We start from the raw sequence: 20,870 nt of genomic DNA, 5'->3' as shown, positions 1-20,870 counted from the left end.
GCATCAGTAGGTTCTTCAAAGCCTGAGGGAACGGCATCGAGCAAAAACAGCTATATGGACCAGAAACGGTTGAAAACAGCAAATTGCTTCTTAAGTGTTTGTATGTCTGTTTCTGAATTTAAAGCCTGGTGCAAAGTTGCTTGTAGACACAAGACATTACCTCGACTAATGGCTTGAAGTTTCTTACAATGTCTGCAAACTTGTCAAACTTCTATTAGCAGCTGACAGCATCAGATGGTCACTGAGCAACCGCTCAAGCGACGCTTTAAATAACCGCAGGCTGCATCTGGTACAAAAATACAACCACAGTCAGTCTAAGCAGAAGCTTTCAGTCGCCACATTTTTCACGTAGAGCATCACTCAGTTATCCTCAATTACATGTTTTTAATGAAAGTGATCACAGGAAAAAGGAGTAACATTATTCCTCTGGTTTTCAAAATGGAAAGAAAGAGACTTCAAAGGCCATTTACAATATTCATGAGGCTCTAAGATCCTCAAAGCCTTTTAAGAAGAAGCATGTGGCATAACTGCTGGCAAATGCTTGGTGGAAACGTCCCAGGCCAGGAAACACGCTCACATCGAATTCAAAGCAGTCTGATAGGCAAGACAGGAGGAGAGAGATGGTGCTGGATTCATCTTGGCATGCTTAACGCTCCTGAAATTAATGCAAAATTACATCTTCGTGCATCACCGGAGCTGTGAATACATCCAAACTCATCACTGGCATGTTTTTCCACACACAGACTTTGTTTTGTCTCTTAAAAGTCTTTCTTATAACACAGAAGTGAGTGTCTGACAGTGATGTTTTCCTTTCCTTTTTTTGTTCAGGGCTTCTACAGCATCCTCCCGTGTTGCAGAGGTTCCAAGTGTAAGTATTTCATGGATCCTCTTTGGTCCTTTCACACTGACTGTCAGGGGCTTCAGAGCCTGAATTCTCCTGAGATAAAGAAGCGAGGAACTGGTGAAAGTAATCATTTTAGCACTTCCTCTCTCCCTGATCTCTCCTCACTGACTCACGCTCCTGTCTGAGGAAGAAAGATGAAAACTTCTCATCCGATATGACAAATACATATGGGATGTGAAAGATGCATTCAGGCCACACTCACTCCCCACTGTTTGAATGCTGCACTGCAACATTTTATCTTTAGCAAGTTGACAGCGCACAACCAAAAGCGACTAACCTCGACTCTCGTCAACAGAGGAAAGTTTAATTTGCAGACGTCTTCATAGTCTGTCTGAACAGAGCCATCGACACACGTCGGTTCTGCTTTATCAGGAGGCAGGTGTTTTTCAGCTGTGTCTCATGTCTCTTGCTTGTAGTGCCTTTCTGGAAAAACGTGGCTGCTCAAGTGAACAAAATATTGGTTTATAATAAGACACCTTTTCACCTTTTTGCCTCATTTCTTTGATGGACAGCCAAACACATTACAAGGGAAATACTGTGTACTGAAACCTAATTACGCTTTCATACAATCTAAATTTACAAACTGGGCACCAATGCAGCTATGGATTATTTCTTCTCTTTCTACTGTTTAACATGTGTAACGCAAACCATGAGGATCATCATGTAGATTAAAATAGATCAAACAAATGTTAATCAGCCATAAACAACAGGTAGGTTTAAGGTGTTTAAGATAGATTCCACCTGAGCGTATGTTTGATAAAGATGAAGCTGGAGGTTAGCTTAGCCAAGAGGCTAAACAGCAAGAGTAGCATGTCTGGAGAATAGAAGTTCTTCAACCACCTCTTAACCTTTTATCAGGGGACCGGAGGTGTCAAACAGGGGTATTTAACATCATGGGCCACTGAACTCTCCTCTCAGTGTGAAAAACTTTGAATTTACTGCTGTAAAATAAATAAAAAAATGATTGTCAATCGTGAAAAAACAGAAATCTTTTCCAGGCAGGTTCTGGCCCCCAGGCCTTATGTTTGACATCCCTGCCTTATATTAACACTATATACCCTGAATGTTTAATGTGTAATAAGAACAATAAACACTATGGTGATACCAGGTTAATTGAGTTTTTCTCTTGACTGTTGTTCCGAATTTAACAGACATGAAGAATGAAGCATTCGTGTATTTTAATTCTTTCTTTGTTTTTTTCATGCAGACGCGTAGCACTTTCCATGTTTCTGTTGTGAAGATGTGAGGATTTAACAAAATGTTTCAATAATTTTGCTGAAATCACTCAGTTACTTGGTCTGTGGCTGTCACTCTCAGTCATGGGCCAGTAAAAAAGCTTAATTACAGCAGCAAAACATCTCCAGACAAAAACAGGTTTAATTTTCAAAATTGAAAAACCTTGTTAAAATTGCATGAGGAGTGCATTGAATACAATCTTGTAATGAATTCAACTCAGAAAAACAGAAAAATATTTTGTTGAATATAAACTGATAACACTGTTGTATTTGTGAGTTCAGTATAAAGGTGCAATGAGCCGCTCTGTAACTTATAATAGAAAAACACAACAGATCAAAGTAACAATTGGATGATGATTAAAAACTATTTTAACTACTCATCATGTAGAGTGATGTAGATTAGTGAATGTTATTTATTAGGACTAAACCTAGTATTATGATTTATTAAATGTTATGCTGGAAACGGGCATTAATGATTAGTTTGAATGCAATAAACTAATCACATCTGGTTTGTAATTTCAATGTAATCGCCGCACATGAAAGGAAGTAACCACTTTCAATCTCAGCAAATGAAACTATCTGAAAACAACTTGACAGCACAGTAAGAGATGTGTTGTTCCAACGGAAAAATTTGTATTCCCCAATCGGTTGCTATAAACTTTATTGGTAGTCCCACATTCATGGAGGCTTGAAAACTATTGGTAACACCGACTTGTGTGCAAACACTCTACTCGTCAAGCAGCAATGAAACTGAAAAACCAGAAATGGAGAATGTCACCTTCAAAGTTGCACCATTTGAAATGTGGTAAGGCTGGGGAATACATTTTCCATAGCAAGCAGAGGTTGCCAGGGGGTCAACAGCTGATTACTAGACCTATATCTCTGAGGCTGTAGGGAGTGAGAATAATATACCTGAAGCTTATTAATCTAATTTATGTCTCCTTTGTTCAAAGACATGCGCATTACAAAGGAATCAGTTTTTATGATACGCCCGTTTTCTCCATTCTTTTGAATCACAGCCAAATGAGAAACTAAATGTGGACAGAAAAACATTTATAAACTATGCTGCTTCCATGTATGAGTTTTTTCCCCGTCCTCTCTTATGTGAGAATATACACAGCATGAGGTGTGAAGATTTATCAAAATGCTGGGGAAAATGCTGTTAAGAATCTCTCAGTGACCCACCAGCTTTTATTGTTACTGGGAGACTTTGGAGCAGGAATAATGACTGCAGCTGATAGGACCGCCGCAATTTTTCATTGTCTGTCACAGTCAAAGAAAGAGATGTCATCACTTTAAATGCACAAATTCCACAAAGGCACAATAATATGCTTAATCAAAAAAAAAAAATTGCATTAGTGCTAAATTAAATTTAATTGCAGAACATAATGAATTTAACTCAGACAAATGGTGAAAATCAGACAGAAAAAAAGAGCATACCACAGACTTCTGAGCATTAACATAAGGTGACTGTGTAATAACAACACTATGTGGGCACCAGTGCCCTTTTTTAATAACCCTGTCTCACCCTCGTTCATTATTCCATGCTCCCTCTCAGCCATAAATTACTCGGCTAATGCCCCAACAGCAGCAGCTATTGCTGAATCATTCAAAGACCCCAATTAGCAATTAAGGACTTAATGAATAGAGGTCCTTGCTGGGCCGTTTTCCTCCCTGCCCAGAGGAGCCTGGTGGAATCTAATTTCTCCTGCAGGACTTGTACAGTAAATACTGGCTAACAGTGCAAAGGAAATAGAGAATAGCCCATTACTGCACACATATAACCAGAAACCTGCCCTCCAGTTTCGAGCCCTGTTTACTATGTAGCAGGAATTTCAGTTCTGCTGTGGATCTTAACAAGGAAGGATGACTGTCAGGCACTATTCTTATATTTTTTCCCTTCAGTTCACACCCCATTACCTTCTGCATAATACCTGTCTTGAGTTTGAATTGAAGAAGGAGAGGGGAAATGGCAACAAAAGGAGAGAGAAAGAGAGAGGGGGGTTTTAAAAGGAGGTGAGATGGAAGGAGAGAATGAGCGAACTTCAAAAAAGGTAGAAGGGAAAAAGACATTTGCAATGCCAATCATTTTCAAGGAGCTTAGAACTGGGCCTTGGACCGGAATATCAAAGATGGAAAATGCAGGCATACATCATGCGGTTGGTAGGTAGTGCTAGCTTATAAATTATTACTGCGACTCTATCCTTTTATATTACTATCCCATCAGCCTTTTATCGTTTACATATTTTTCATATATTTGATGAATTGACTTTTGAACTGCAAGGCTATGCTTTACTGTGCGAGAGTCCACAAGTATGCGAATATGCAGAGTTTCTCAAAGGAGAATACACTCTATTTTCCATCAGCTTTACCAGCCTCTTTATGGAGTCTCTGTGAAGCATGAAGACTGAGGGCACACGGTCACGTGCCTAAAATGAGCAGTGCCATAATCTGATTTGAGCAACCTATAGCGACGACAGCCGGGAGATAAAGCACAATGTGACCTGTACAGTGAGATGGGATGAAGTCATATCTCTGGAAGACATTTTATCTCGCATCTTACAATAATAGAAGTTCAGATTATCTCTGAAATCGGTGCAATTTAATAACATACCAGAAACGTGATCTGTGAGGTCAGTGTGTGTCTTTCACACTACTCTGTTTTGGGGTGATTTTGATGGTAAAAGCTGCTTACATATAGTCTCACTGATTCCACAGGGACATTGTTTTCAGGCATTTTTGCTTTACTGCATCGCTGTGCACCAATTCATTACATTCAAAGTATTCTTAAAATTTTACTTTCCGTCTTGTTGGGAGTCTACCCTGTTCTCATGAAAACAGAGGATTTCTCCTGCATTACTAATATGTGTATGTGAATGAATGACAGGGGGGGAAAGACTCCACCTGCTGTTGCAGCAGGGGGAGTCCACACACAGCTCTGCTCGAGGGCATACGAACATATGCCATGCTTTCCCATATCTCTTGGCACGGACATATTTCTCCATTTCCTTAATTCTCCTCTTGTGTGAGTGCCAAATTTAGCTTCCTCTCCAGCAGGCTAAAGTAACTGGGTCACTAGAGCTGTGGGTAATTAGCAGATAACAAAATATGTTTCCGCTTTATGACACCAGAAGGGTGAAGACTGGGGGTTAAAAGGCATATTGAGGTAATAATTTGGGGCAGGAGTTGACACCCAGGGTGAAAGGTCAAACGTGAAAGTCAGAAATGGAGCAAATGAGTCGAAATATGCATGAGGCTGAGGGGGATGCGGATGATGTGGAGGTTCTTTTCCATGAATGTGAAAAACAGCACGACAAAGAGCTGATTATCATTTCATTTTAGGAAGAATTTGCAATTTAAATGAAAAAAAGGCTCTCTTCTGCTGCTAAACGTTACGTGCCGACAATGTTTTCAGTTTATTGTGCACAACAGATTTTGTAAGCAGAGTGACGGCATGGTGAATGCATGCTGTGTCACAAACACTAAATAGTGCTCATTTTAATGCAAATACACATCCACTGTGATGCAAGCAGGAAAGATTCAATTAAAAAAGAACAAAAACATTCGGGCAGGAGCCAGTTTTTCTCTCTTCGTGATCCTTCGCTTTCTGGTTTCTATATTTGTTGACCAAAAAAAAAAAAAAATCCCAATCCCAAACAAGAGTCGTGTGGGAAATGCTACATTTGTAAATATTACAGTTCTTATTTTGTGTTGGAGATGAAAATAAGGGGAAGAATGTTAATTAACATCCACCAGCCAATTTTTTTACGTAGACCTGGAAAGACTGTTCTGAGATTTTGGTACATATGGACATGATAGCGTCACACAGCTGCTGCAGATGTGTCAGCTGCACATCCATGATGCAAATCTCCCATCCCTGCACAAAGACGCTCTATTGGATTGAGATCTGGTGACTCTGGAGGTCGTGTGAGTACGGTGAACTCAACATCATGTTTGAGAAACCAGTTTGACAGGATGCGAGCCCTGTCACATTATGTATTCTTTTACAGGAAGCAACCATTAGAAGATGGGTACACTTTGGTCATATAGGGATGGACATGGTCACTGACAATACTCAGGTAGACTGTGCTGTTTAAATTATGCTCAGTTGCTACTAACGAGCCCAAAGTGTACCAAGAAATTATCCTCTGCACTGTTACGACACCACAAGCAGCCTGAACTGTTGCTACACGATGTTTCATGTTTTTACACAAAATATTGATACTTTTTTTTTAATGCCTGGTCCCATCTGACCTGATTAGAGCCATCATTAACAAACACCTGAACAGGTGTATTTGATAAAGTGGCCAGTGAGTGTCAGGTAGAGCATATTCCAGCTTTGTTTTGTTTTGTTTTTTACCCGTGGCTTTGAAATCTAACTACAGAAAAGACCAGTCTCACTTATACAACTACATAACAGCTTCTTTCAGCTCCTCATTCACAAGGGGTCGCCAGCGGGAAGCTCTGCATATTTGATTTGGCAGATTTTTATGTTGCGTGGCCTTCCTGATGCAACTTCCAAGGGTTCTGTGTCTCCTCCTGGAATCCTTTGCTTTTTAGGCAAAAGTGTAGAACTCATAACTAATTTACTAAATTACCTGGGTGCTTTAGATCAGTTTCTGACAGTGAGTGTGCCTGAAATAAACCACATTTTTTTAGGTTTACAGTAATGATGGAGACCGTGCAACAGCTTGAGTCATTTATGAGTCATGTTCAAAGTGTGTGTCTTTTTAAAGGTTTTAAAGTGGCTGCTATCAAACACAATCAATTTTAAAACAGCTGAATTTCTTTTAGTATTTTTAGATTTACTAAGCTTGGAATTTCCCAAACTTTGAGCCTGGTATGCTGCTGATCTGCTTTTGGTCAAATACCCATTTCAGCTGTAAATTAATAGCAACAAATGGAGTCCTGTGCAGCTTTCACACCGACAGTCTGCATAGCCCCTTGGATGATGTATCCCTGATTGGGAATACTCGGCACGGCGGTATAATCTTTAGGCTTTGCATGCAGACAATACATGTTGTGGGATCAGTCGGTGGTTGGTTTTAATGGGATTTGTGATTAAGGTTCCTATCTAAGTGGATTCCTCAGAGGTGTGTTCAGAACACGATCTGATGCATTTTTTTTTTTTTTACCAGTTTGACTGTTTATTAAATTCTTGAGTAATTTTTGTGTGTAAAGTAGCAAAAAAAATGTATCTGCATTTCTATCCTTAAAAACTAAAGGATATTCCAGTTTTAAAGATTTACTATAGTATAATGTGTATTCTACGAAAACATTTCAATGTTTTTAAGGTGAAAGAGCTTCTTTAATCTTCATCAAATAACATTTTGGAGCAACAATAATATTTACTCCTTACCAAGAACCAATCTTCAAAATGCAGAGTAAAAACTGAAAACCATTGTATTTTGAATGGCACTGGACTCGATTATACATTGTTTGAAAGCACAAAGCCGCATGGCTCAAAGCGTGTGGTCATTTTAGGATACCAATACCACGGCAGCAAATAGTTTTATACTTGCACACGTAGCAAAATAGCAGCTTCTTTTTCTGTTTTATTGTCTGTGTGGCTGCAAACCTGTTAAATCTCAGTGTACTGAAGTTTATTTCCGCCAACAAAGTCCAACTCACAAAATGCTTTCTGCTTCTTCTTCTTTGGTAAAAAATGGTGGTGAATGTCATAGGGTTACTTCTGTTGGGGTTGGGTCAGAAAACGCTCTGGGAAAAAGTATAAATGTTCCTGATACTGGTAAAACAGAAATATCTACTCTGCTATACTTCTGTTTATTCTTAGTGCATAAGATTAGAGATTAAATTCTAAACACTAAAGAATAAAACACAGCAGAAATCATTAAAATAAGTTATCTCGTTAGGTTTTTAAAATTGGGCCGGCTACACTTGAGCTTCTTTAATGAAGCTGATGTTTAATGTTTGCTGAAGAAGTCTCAGTTAAGCTCTAGAGTAACTTAAAGGGCACAGTGTGTGCTTTTATAGTGCTGTTTATATTTTGTCAACACAAACAGCTCACTGTGGTCCCTTGAAAACACACACACACAAAAAAGAAAATAATGTAATCTTAAATGTCAAGGTTCTGGCTTAATATCTCTAAATTTTGTGTTACTTCTGAGCAAGTCAAAATTTTGCGATACAAACATGAAATTTTGACCAAAACCTTTTTGTATCAGTGGCATAAACAAACTTCCACAGATCACATGCAGTATGAGGGGGAATTAAAAGAATCAAGCCCACAAGGATGAGCCAAAATGTGCATTTTCTCTAGTGGACAATTCCTGGCTGTAAAAGTGAGTCGACCCATATAGACTCATGTTAAAATGTCCAAATTTCCATCATTAAAACGCACATTTACAGCCCAGTATCTCTATGGATAGTCTTACCCTTCACAAAAATGCCTGAAAGGGATTTAATTTTTTATAACTTATCCATCTGAACACTAGAATAAAAGGCTCTTTTAGTCACTTAACTGGACCACTGCACTCTGGCTGTGCTGTTGGTGCCTTTAGGAGCATTTTCATGGACAGATGACAAACATTACAGCTTCAATCGATTCAAAAAGTTTGTGCTTCAGTTTTGGTAAATGTAATCTTAGTATTTTAATGTTACTTTGCACTAATGATTAGATGTGAGTGTCTGCGCAATGCAGGGATGTAATTTATGAATACAGCTTGCTAACACCTAACAAAACAATCTGACATTAGCTGATAGCTTAGCACTCCACCCTTTCATCCAATCTGGCAAACATGCCAGCAAGGGCTAACGTCAAAGCTCCAAAATGCATATTTGAAAACCAGCTGTTGACATCTGTCTGTTTATCCTGTGTACAGTCAGTCAAAATGTCCAACTCTAAGCACTAAAAAGCATGTTTACACCCTGGTGCTGGAAATGGTTTTAGTGTCGAAAGCTGATATTCTCTTTTATAACAACAGAACAATGATCACCCTTGAATTTGTTAACAATTAAATTTAGGGGCGCAGTTGATTTGATTGAGAGGAGCACCGACACAGGCAGCTGCAGGCGATCTGCTAAGGCCTCAATTTGTGGTGTCAGTTCCTTCAGGAGCACATCACTGGAGTTATGTGATAAATAATAAGGCTGACTGTGAAATATGTGCTGTCTAACAGTTTTGCTCTCTGGTTTGGGAGAAATTATTTTATCAATCTGTTACTAATTAGCATGTTTCTGTGTCTGCGTGATGCACCTGTGCAGTTTATGGGTGAGGATTCCAGGTGTTAACTTTGCACTCAATTCTCTCCTCTAAATATAGTCACTTCTGGGAACAGAAAACAAAGATGGCGTGGGTCATAAAACAAGATTTAATTCCCCAACATGTGAATCCAGAAACTAATTAATTCTGTTTCATATAAAGTATTAAATTAAACTTATACTTTAGATTCCTATATTGAAACGGTTCAAGAAATGCTCAAATGTTTAATTTAAACTACTTTCCCTGTTCTGTTGATAAAACACAAAATGATAATTATCCTTTCTTCGGCTTTTGAATGTGAGGTGCAGAGCTTGAAATAGCTGAGAATAAGACGTCTGCGGTGGAGAGGGCAGGGGTTAGTGAGTAGAGACGCTCCAGACTTCCAGGCAAGAATCATCTCGCTCCAGCTGCCAAAGGAATAAAGTGTTGGGAGCTGTCCATGGTGCTGAAATCAACTACTATCTCTGTGCACAGGGAATAGAAGTAACTGGCCGTGATGCCGAGATACTGACGCTGCAAGGCGAATGGCACGTCTCACAACAAAAGTGAGCATCAGGTGCATGCATACGTACACACTGGCTGTCGTTCAGTCAAGCTGCTGCTATCCAAACACACACTCTGCCCAGAGAAATGTGTTGAATATGACAAATGCAGGCATAGAAATAGCATCCGAGAGCAGCAGCCTTAATAAGGAGCAGTGGGTATTACCACATGCATAATGTAACACAGAACTGAAGTAGATATCACACGTATGTACTCATAAAGCCCACTCCTCCACATGAGCATCCCATCATCTTTCTTTCTGTTTCTGCCTTTGCCCGTATGCTTTTCTCTTTGGTTATCTCTCACATGCAGGGGATATAAAAAGAGACAGAGAGAGACAGCTCTCCTAATCTGTTCTTTGACCTATAGTTTGAAAGCTGCAGCCGCTCTAAAATGTTTTTCATCCGTAGCTCGCTGAAGATGGGCTCTGTGGTGCGTGGCTTCAAGGCAGCCCGCATCGTACACCTGCTAAGGGTCAATGATCATCTCAGCCCACGGGGGCACAAACGTAAAGCCGGGCCTCCGCTGGATACGGGCAGGTTGCTGACCGGTCCAGAAATGCCTGGCTAAACTTTATTCCTTCCATCCCCTCTCTGAGCTCATAGCGATTCAGTGCATGCGTGTATCGGCTGGCTATTCCAGAGTCAGCCTCCCACCCTCATTCCTTGTGAGAGATAAGTATTGTTTGCGTAGCAGCACATTTCATGCTCGGCTTCCCCCACCTGTTCCCTGACCTGCGAAGTCTGAAGGCTGGAAACGCTGTCAAACGTCTCCACACACATCTTTTGAGGCTGATTGAAAGGTTTTTGTCTAGAGCTCTGAAAGTTTCCCTCAGTGGAGCACAAAAACAAAACTTTGGTCAAGGATTCCAGCAGCCATTTAAAAGGGGAACGTAATATGGATTGTCTGGGATTTAGTGTTCTTTTTGGATTTGTTGCCTGCAGGTTTGTGGGTGAGATCTGGCTGATACAGCAAGGTCAAACTATTAATCAAATCTATCAAGCCTGATTTGCATAATGAGCTGTCACAGAATTTCCAGCCAACTCCTTTCCCCTCTTCATTGACTCATTTAGTGAGTTTAAGTTTCCCAGCTTCTCTGCGTAAAGCCTGACTGTGTCAACCAGTTATCAATCCCACATGCATCAAGGCTTATGTGTGTAGCAAGACAAACAGGGCAGAGAAGCACAGCTGTGTCTGGTTCAGCTGGCAGGAATCTGTTTCCTTTTGCATATCAGCGATTTGCATTCATAAAGTTGTTTGAATTTTGCACAATGCTGTCACTGGAAGGCAAATGTGAAGAGCAAAAGAGCTGAATGCCTTCACCTTTTCCAGTCGCTCTCTATAGAAACAAATTACACATTTACAGTGGAGATCTTTCTAACTGTAGCATGGTGACTGATTTATGTTTCTTCTCTTTTTTCTTCATTAAAAGAGCTCAAATTAGTTCATTATTTAAAACAAATCCAGGTTTGTTCGAGACATTTACTTAAAAAGACAAAAAAAGAGGAAAGGGAAGTTCAGACTTCTCTCATCTAGGCTGCAGAAAGAAGTACAAAGACAGCACCAAAACAAACTCCAGCGAAGTTAAATTTCTCACCTATTGGAAAAGCAAAATCCTCAAAGATGAAAATCAAAACTGTTATTTTTGCGCCCGAGGAGACGTACAGCCTCGAACACCAGAGAAACACTGTAAGACCCGAGAAAAGCACCAAAACCACACCAAAATAAGCCATGATAAAGGAGGAAAAAGCCAGAAAATAAGCAAAAGGTCGAGATCGGAACAAGTGAGCTCGTGAAAAAGCTGCTTCGGGAAGAGGAGAGGAAGACAGAGAAGAGGGGGGAAAAATATCAAGAGCGTCCGCAAGCACGTAGGGCTATTTCTCAGTGGATGTCACCGGAGCACAAACACTCTGCATCCAAGATTTAAATCATTGCATGCAGAAAACGAGAAAACATTTTCCCCGTGTCGAAACACCAAGAACAGGAAGGAAGAAAAAGAGGACAAAAATATGCTTAAGAAAATGGCAGTGGGAAATGTACTCACCGAGCGGGAGTAAAAGGTTTCAATTAAAAAGAAATTGGGCGTATAGCCGTGTCGGATTGGCGGTGTGCAGGCTTGTGTACACCGAGGCTCTGCGTCTCTTTTGTGCTCTCCGTTCGCTGCTGGTGGTTGAGTCATGTGACTTCGGATTGGTCAGAGTTTTTGAATCAGTCCGAGCTTTCTTCTTGTATTCGCTGCTGTCTTTTTCTGCTTTTCTCTTTCTCTTTCTCTCTGATAATGTCACTGATTTTTCCACGTAGAGCTTTTCCAGTTTCTCAAAATAGAGACCGGCACCTCTTTGAGGGTCACTGCGGGAGTCCCAGGAGGGTCCATGTGGTAACATAACATCTATTTCCCAATTATTTATTATGTTCATTACATGAAAAAAAAAACACATGCAATGTGATTATTTTAATAATACAGTTTAGAGACAGTTTTCAAGCTCAGTTTGAATTCACAGTCTGCAAACATCTTGTAACCTCTCTGCTGTATAATGTGGAGATTGATTTGATTTAAGTCAGTGTTCCTCCAGCAAAAGGCCCGATAGCTCATCCTCTGATTGGTCTGAGAACTTTTTATTAAATCCGAGTTGACCCAGAAAAGCAGAGATGTATGGAAGCTTGTTGCTGCCAGTGAAATAAATAAATAAAAATGTCAAGCAGTGCTAAGTCAAAGTTTTGAGTTATCTCAAAATTTCTAGTTACACAGTTTTGGGTGGATGGACAGTAAAAAAAACAAAAACAGGCTTCTCTACAGAAATGTTAAAGCCCTGCAGGAGCTGCTATAGGAAAGCACATCTGCCGCATGAACTTACCTATAAGACATCTGAGCGTCTTTGGGGTCTTTAAATTTTTAACTTCTGGGAATTACTGAGATGTTTGTCTAAAAAAGTTTCTCCTAAGCATACTGCTAGTATAACTCCAGCTTGTAGGTCATCATTTATATCCATTATATAACAGTACCCAGACAAAAATTAGGACTGCATCACTAAAATTAGGAGAGATGGGGCAAGAACCTTCACTCTGAGTTAAAACGACCACACCCCAAATCTCCAAAATAAGCTGAACCCTTTTCTATGGCGCTCCCTAAAGACCACAGAGGACATTTTTTTCTTAACTCACCATAAAATGTAGATTTTTTTGCAATGCTTTTGCCTTTATGTCACAATAATTTAGTCGTAATATGGTTTACATGAATTTTAATCCACATGAATAGTCGTTGTGATCCAGTCCAGTAAAAGAAAGGCTGCAGATAACTTGAAGAGGAGAAATGATGTGACATTTTACATGATGCATTTAATGCTCATTACTCATATTAAACTGTAGATGTCCAACAGCATCCAGCTGCAGGTTGTGAGCACAGTTGCAGCTGTTCTTCCTGCTGTGATTGTTGAACTGCGCCTGGATAAGTGGTTATTGTTCGGACTTCTCCTGCTGCTGCGGTTCAGTCTCTAGTGAATATGTAGCAGGAGAAATAACTCAAAAGTATTGTGAGGTTATGTAAATGTTCCATAACATATTCTCATCCCAGGTTGTTGCACTGTATAATGCCACCCTGCACAAGGTAACAATATCCGAGAAATAATGATCAGGTTTAACAGACCTACAGTATCCAGACAAGAAGGCTGGTGGGGGTGGGAATGGCCAGGAGACCATAGTTTGCACTCACTTTTTGCTTTCATTGTCACTTGTTGATTAGGTTTACTCACTAAAAACTGCTTTTGTACCTTAAGGAAAAGCATGGTTCAGGTTAAAATGATCTACAAAACATTAAAAATGCATGTAGAAAAGTGATGAGCTGGAAGTGACCCCTGTTTATATTGCCATTGCATGAGCTCTGCAGCACCACCAAAGTACACTGTATAATGTAACCCACCAAAGACTTTGACAGGACATTATTTTCTGAGGCTACGTTTATCTTGAAGTAATGCAAAAACAGTCCTTAAACAATATCTGTTGAGCTTAAATCCTGTTCGATCACCTGATGAACTGTCTTCCTCGTTTTAGCCATCACGGTCTCACAGTGGTGATCTCAGCAGTTTCACAAGTGACATACATGATGTTCAAAACTGGGGAAAAATAGCAATCTTGTCGCATGTATGATAAATTGAAGCTCCTTTATGCCGCTGTCAAATGTTCAACATAAGAGAGAATTACTTGTGTCACTGACATCCATCAACATTTTTCATTACACCGCTCCTTGTAGCTCATTATGTTATTTACATAAATTCAGTCCTTTTGCCAATTAACCATCATTGCTGAGGGCAGTATCACCCTCTAAGATTTTCATATATCATCAATTTCCAATTCAAGCCTCTTTGTGCTCTCATTAAAATCCGCTTAAATGATTAATCAGCTGAGTTTCTACTGGGCCTTATGAGAATACTGGTGATCAATGAAGATGTCAATGGCAGCGGCTCAATAACAGAGTTTAAAGCTCAGTTAATGTCCACTTTGCCAGTTGGCCACAGGTAAGAAGCAGTATTTACTGAGCTTTCTGCAGGATGTTAATACGACTCGAGGACATGAAAGGTGCAGCATTTCTTAGGTCTGGAAAACTTCACCCCAGCTTATCATCGTGTTTTATTTGATCCTGCTGTGCAAGGTTGACGGCTCCAGGGTTTCTACCCATTCTTGACGGAAACACGAGTGGTCGTGCTGTCAGGGAGGAACAGAAGTCTTTGTTGTTACTGCAGCATCTGCCGGGCATATGAGCAAAGGGTCTGCATGGATCAATGACTTCTCAAGGCCCTGATAGACACAGGCAGATAGACGCAGGGGCAGCCTGCTTCCATGCACCTTTGTTTTCTTTTTACAAAGACAAATAACCTAATAGACTTTGACAAATACCTCGGGACCGGCATTTATCAGACATGTTCTTTGTGCTTCTTTGATTTGATACAGTGTGATTTAGGAAAACTTGTGTAAAGTGTGTTTTGTGACTGATACAGATAACAAACTTTAATCTCTTTGAGCTTCACTTGATATTTGTAAAGCTTAAAAAAACGTTAGTGCCAATAAGAAGAAATTCATTTTTGCAACACAAAATAAACAAATGCCTATAACGCCAGAAGCCACTTTGTTAGGTACACCTTAATAGCCCTGGATTGGAACCAGTTTTTTGTCTTCAGAACAGCCTTAATGATTCGTAGAATAGATTCAACAAGTTTCTGGAAACATTACGCAGAAATTTTGGCACATATTGACATGACAACATCACGCGGGTGCAGATGATTTGACAGCTGCACATCCATGATGTGAATCTCCCTGTTTCACCACATCACCAAAGGTGCTCTGTTGGACTGAGTTCTGGTGATTGTGAAGGCCATACACTCATAGTGAACTCATTTTCATGTTCAGCATGGTCAGCAACAATAGTCAGGTGTGCTGTTTAAACAATTCTCAAGGGGCCTACAACACTGCATCACCAACAGCAGCCTGAACCACAGTGCAAGATGGATCCATGCTCTCGTGCTGTCTACATCAAATTCTGGCAATGTGAAAGCTGAAGCAGAAATAAGAACTCACTAAGCCAGTGAGACTGTTTTTTGTTTTTTTGTTTTTTTGTTGTCTAGTTTTAGTGACCCTGTGTTAACTGTAGTCTCAGTTTCCTGTTTGTAGCTGACAGGAGTGACACCTGGTGTGGTCTTCTTGCTGCTGTACCGGATGCGCATTCAGAGATGCTCTTTTGGCACTGGCCATTCTCCTCTGACCTCTAACCTCTAAGGCATTTTCACACAGAGATATTTTCTCTTTTTTCAAACAGTTCTCTGTAAAGCCTGGAGATAGTTGTGCAGGAAAATCCCAGCTGATCAGCAGTTTCTGCAACTTCCTGAGCCCCTGACACTGACAACCACACCAATCTGATGCTCAGCTCGATATTCAGCAGGCTGCTGCTGTGATTGGCTAATTAGATATTTCCACTGAAGTTTGATCAGATGTACCTAACAAAGTGGCCAGTGAATGTAACTATGCATCAGGAGATAATGTTTTTACAGAGACTTAATATTTGTATACAAAAACACAACTGATGCTACTTTTGTGATTTCATTCAGTTTCTATTATGATGCTGACACATTTTTTCACAGTTTATCCAAGAGACGGATTCTTTTTAAACAACCGTCAGTTCATGTGTTAAAATATATGTCGTAGTTTATTTGCATATGCTGGTATCGCTTCCTCCATAGATTTTGCTTTTAAATGGGGTTCTGAGTAAGGTTTCGTTCATAGCAGGTTTTATCACTGATATTTGAGACTGTCCTCCCCCAGACAGTTGCTATAGGTTATTTGTAGTTTTATAGTTGTTTTTAATCTTAAACACTTTGACAACCGACAAAATGTATTTAACATTGCACAGCGTGCAATGTTAAATTGCCAAGCAGTTTAAATTTTGTGGTCAAAAGTCAGCTGTAACATTTGTGGTTCCTGCACCCTACCTGCCCTCTGATTTTTTTTCACTCTCTTGAAGTGGAGCCACTCCTGCACTGTGCAGCTTTTCAGTGGTGCTTAGGTGGGTTGCTTTAGATGTCGGGAACAAATATATTGTGTAGCTGGAGGCCTAATTTGTGCAGTCATTGACTCAGTCACTCACTTGCCTCTTCAGTCCCACCTGCCCTGCTGCATTACCTGATGTTTCCTGACCCTCTTCTCACCTGTTTTCACACCGCTCATCAGCCCTCTTCAGTTTATGCAGCACATTCCCACCCTCCTACCTCTTGTTGCCTCAGCAGAAACCAGAGCATCACCGTGTATTTACGGATTCAGATTTCAGCTCTTAGTTCTTGCTTGTTTCTCTGAACTCTGCCTGTGCTTTGGATTCAGCCTCGGCCTGCTCCCGTGTTGTGTTTTCATGCTTCGTTGTTTTGGAACAGTTAACCTTCTTTTTGTAAGCAACGCTTGCTATTTTTTCTTTTTCTTCTTTTGCTTTTACCAGCTGCCTCCTGTGTGCCATGCTCTTGGCTCCTCTGAACACAACCCTGAAATGCCGGATAATGGTGGCCGCAACATGAGGTTTTTTTCCTCCTTTTTATTCCCATAGCAACCAGTAAGTCAGTGGTGTTTTTAGTGCAGCATGGGATGTTGTGTGAAAATAATTATACTGCATGAGACACGATCCCCGTTGTAGACGAGGGCCAGAAATGCTCACGTATTAACGCTACACAACTTGTGAAGGTCACTGTGAAACCTTCGGGGCAGGAATCTTTTACACAGGTACACACAGATCAGCCACAAGATGAAAACCTCCGACTGGTGAAGTAAGTAAAACCGATCTTCTCATTAAAATGCAGCGTTCTGAAGGAAGACCTCAGGTCCTGCTATTGATGTGGATGTTACTTTAACTTGTGACATGCCCCTAAACACCTATCCCTGTGATCTGAAGGCAGCAGCCTCTCTCAGCAGAGTAATGGCCACAGCTTTGTCCCAAAAACTGCCCTTAACAGCACGGCTGAGATTAAAACCTCCCCAGATCCCAATCTGAGCTGCCAAAACAAACCCACAAGGAGGTCCTACTGTACAGTACAAAGGACTAAAGGGTCCGCTGCAAGTGTCCTAGAGCGGGAGACACGCAGAGATTCATGCTTAGACAAGGACCTACACAATGTTAGGAAGCAGGTTTTAATGTTGTGGCTGATCATGCACATCAGATGTGACAGATTGCATATTGGCTACAACTCATCATTTACAATAATGAATGATAAGAGTCAAAGACCAGCTACTCAAAATAACTGTGATTGTCCCAGTTTCAGGTTTTGGGAATGTATTTTTGTTTCCAGCAGTGTCTTTTTGTTCCTCCCTCTGTCTTGTCTCTGTATGAAGGCCTTTGCCCTCATGGTTTTCTCCTCCTGTTTTATTTTGATATATTTCTTTATGAGTCTTCTGTGCTTTTAGTTCCTGTCTTTCATTCAAGCTTGTTTGGAGAGCATTTCGATTTGGATTCATCCAGCATACTCAGTACCAATGTTTCCTCTAAGCTGCGCGCGTGTGCAATTGCGCACTGCTGGCACGGTCTCTGCGCACGGAAAATCTGTGTTGCGCACAAAAAAAAAATCTAACCTGAATTGAAATTAAAATTAATACTTTAACAATTCTGTTTTGCAGTGTTAGTGTCACGGCTGGCGGAGTGAGCCGTGTGTTGTGGAGGAAAAGGAGGACCCAAAATGCAGCAAACTGATGATACGAGTGATGTTTATTTACAAGGTGGAGGTGGCAAAAACAGGCAACGCAGCATGAGCAATTACAAACGGAAACCTAAACTGGGAGAAACTAAAGAGCAAACCTGAGACCATACAAAGGGGTGCGGGGCAGAGAGGGGCAGAGTAATGCAGGCAGATGAATGCAGATAACGCAGACGAGCCGACAAAGAACACAGACCGACACCCACTAAATATACACACACAAGGTAATCAGGTAATCACTCACAGGAGGGAAGAACAGCTGAACCTAATACACATGAGGACCGGAGGAGACACAGACTTTCAGAATAAGACAGGAACTCTAGGACACGAGCCTACAAAGTAAAGCAGGGAACACACGGACTGATTTACAACACAACATGGGGACAAGAACAGAGCACCAAGGACAGACACAGGTAGGGCTGAATATACACTAACTTCAGGTTCAACCCTAAACCAATACAAATCAGAACAAACACAAGGCACAAAAATGAACTTCAAGAAAACACAAAACGCTGGGTCAAAACGACCCAGGACCGTGACAGTTAGTCAGTAAGTGACTGGCTGCTCCCGTATGGGATTAGAACGATGCCACCTTATCCCATAGTCCAGCCAATAATGTGATTCACATTCGTATATACGCAGCTAATCAACGTCAGGCAGGCTATGGCAGCGTCCTTATGTGCCAACACATGCTGATGTGGAGTGAAGCCATGTTAATGACAACGTGCACAACCATTGGAGATGTGAGCAGAACAGACGGAAGAATTGACGGAAACAGTGTGGACTTTATACCAGTTTTTCTATTGTGTTGATAGGCCACGTAAAACCAGAGTTATGACAAAAATATATGCAATGTTTGGTTTTCTTCCTGAATACTATCTTTACTGCGGGAAGAAACGGTAAAAACTGCGTTTTATAAGGAAAACGCTCGAAAGCCTGTGAGCAAAAACAAAACCAAAAAAACCCCCACCCTTTCCTATTGGTCGAAAAAAGTACCATGTCGACCAATCAAAAAATGATATGGCAACATGGCATTTAGTTGTTTAGGAAGGGGGGAAGTTTTAGGAGTGACGGCGGTGTTTTGAGATGTGAGAGATTTTCGACGTTTAGCGCAAATCTTGTGTAGTTAGTGTGTAGTGTAGTCAATAGTTTTGTTGTGTGTGTCAGAACAATGAGGCGACTACTGAATGTTACAGGTGTTACAGGAGTGATACATCTCCTGTTGTCAGGCCTGCAGGTATCAGGCTGTTGTTCTCCTTTATCTCATAGTGGACAGAAATTATCTTTTGGAGTGGCACAAATAATTTGTGTGGCATCACATTTGATGCAGAACACCTGATTGTTCTGTAAATAGTTTGAAATGTTTGTTTAAAAAAACCCGCCTTGGCTGCATTTTTAGGTAAACAGCTGCAAAAAACCTTTGTTGTTTGCAAAACTCAGTAACTTTTTTTGAAGAAGTAACTATATAATTAATTGCCCAACTTTGGTCGTTATATACTGTAGTTTGCAGACAGAGAGTTACAGGACTCTCTCCCAGACCACGGATTCATAATACAAGTCAGAGCTTTATTTAAAAAAAAAAAAAAAAAAAAAAGAAAGCTGTGTTTTCAAAATTGGAGTTAAAGTTATTTTTACTTCCAATAGTGTTAACATACTACACAGGTCATGAACAAGATTTATTTTTAAATTTTGATTGTAAGTGGGCTGAAGCACTTAATTAAAAGTAGTCTAAAATAAATGTAAGTGCTGTAATTTGATTATTTTAATAAACCATGTAACTTGGATGGATTCGATGCTGGCGTGACCACAGTGCACACATGTGCTGTTGCTCACAGTGGTCCAAGGGATCGCTCAGGGAGATTGTGTGTTTTCCTCAGACACATGAAAAATTAGAGGGAACATTGCTCAGTACTACTTGCTATTTAAAATAGTTATTACAAAAAATAAACGACATTACTTTTGCTTATCTCTGTATAAAGAACCCAATTACATTAAAAGAGCAGATTTAATTAAAGATGACATGGATGGGGGTCTACAAGTCATTGACTTTGATGGTTTAAACTGAAAATTATAAATGGCTTAAAGATTAATTTTCAAAAACTTGGTTGGTAAAGTATATTTTTTAATAGATGCAAATTCATTATAATAAATCTCCCAATTAAATTATCCGTTTTTTGCCAGCAGATCATGATATATTGGAAACTCCTGCATAATCATAATGTGATCCATAATAACACACCTTTGTGTGGGATAATAGGTATATCACTGTCAAGAGACTATCACCGTGTAACAAGCACTGGATGGAGAGAGGTATTTATGTTGCACGTGGTTGATATTAAAAGCTGCCGTACAATATGACTCATTCTGAATACTTTCCACTCTATATCTAATTCAGTTTTATGCTTATTAATTAATTAAGACAAACTTCAACCTGATCACCTGTCTGCTACAACTCTTTTCTCAAGGCTCTGACTTTAGTATAGTTGAAATGTAGAAAATTAGACATATGAGTTCCTAAGGTGTCTTAGAGAACATCTGTCCTTTACTTCTTTCTAATAAATATCTGAAGTTCCCCATAAATCCCAAAGCCAAAGAAATGTATTTTAAACTTTTAATTGGAATGCATCTATTCAGTGAGTTTTTACAATAGAATAGAAGAGTAGAATTGAAACTAGCAACAGCATATACTAGAGTATTGTGTGGCCAGCAATTTTACTTCTTTGTTACAGTCGGTGTATAATATACCATAC

The 20,870-nt window shown here is 40.1% G+C and overlaps 1 protein-coding gene across 1 annotated transcript in view; it reads right to left on the bottom strand.

Annotated features, from left to right (window-relative positions):
• LOC146647864 (RNA-binding Raly-like protein) overlaps window positions 1-12,064 on the bottom strand; it is a 54,160-nt gene extending 42,096 nt beyond the window's left edge. The window contains exon 1 of the mRNA XM_085389931.1: window positions 11,949-12,064. The gene's annotated coding sequence lies outside the window, so the exon portion shown is untranslated. The remainder of the gene's footprint in view (window positions 1-11,948) is intronic.
• Between the last annotated feature and the right edge of the window lie 8,806 nt (window positions 12,065-20,870).

Source organism: Rhamphochromis longiceps, linkage group LG18 (genome assembly GCF_057381845.1).
Source record: "Rhamphochromis longiceps isolate RC_006_pf linkage group LG18, R_longiceps_female_GT1.1, whole genome shotgun sequence".
NCBI lineage: Eukaryota > Metazoa > Chordata > Actinopteri > Cichliformes > Cichlidae > Rhamphochromis > Rhamphochromis longiceps.
Note: the sequence above shows the minus strand (reverse complement) of the source record. Positions and strands in the feature narration are given on the sequence as shown.